Source organism: Bison bison, unplaced genomic scaffold (genome assembly GCF_000754665.1).
Source record: "Bison bison bison isolate TAMUID 2011002044 unplaced genomic scaffold, Bison_UMD1.0 scf7180017863815, whole genome shotgun sequence".
Taxonomy (NCBI): domain Eukaryota; kingdom Metazoa; phylum Chordata; class Mammalia; order Artiodactyla; family Bovidae; genus Bison; species Bison bison.
This window is the reverse complement of record NW_011494387.1, coordinates 222,560-222,971: the sequence shown is the minus strand read 5'-3', so window position 1 is coordinate 222,971 and position 412 is coordinate 222,560.

The following is a 412-nucleotide window of genomic DNA, read 5'->3' as shown; positions in this document are numbered from 1 at the left end:
AAAAACATCTATTTCTGCTTTATTGACTATGCCAAAGCCTTTGACTGTGTGGATCACAATAAACTGTGGAAAATTCTGAAAGAGATGGGAATACCAGACCACCTGACCTGCCTCTTGAGAAATCTGTATGCAGGTCAGGAAACAACAGTTAGAACTGGACATGGATCAACAGACTGGTTCCAAATAGGAAAAGGGGTACGTCAAAGCTGTATATTGTCACCCTGCTTATTTAACTTATGTGTAGAGTACATCATGAGAAACACTGGGCTGGAAGAAGCACAAGCTGGAATCAAGATTGCCGGGGGAAATATCAATGACCTCAGATATGCAGATGACACCACCCTTATGGCAGAAAGTGAAGAGGAACTAAAAAGCCTCTTGATGAAAGTGAAAGAGGAGAGTGAAAAAGTTG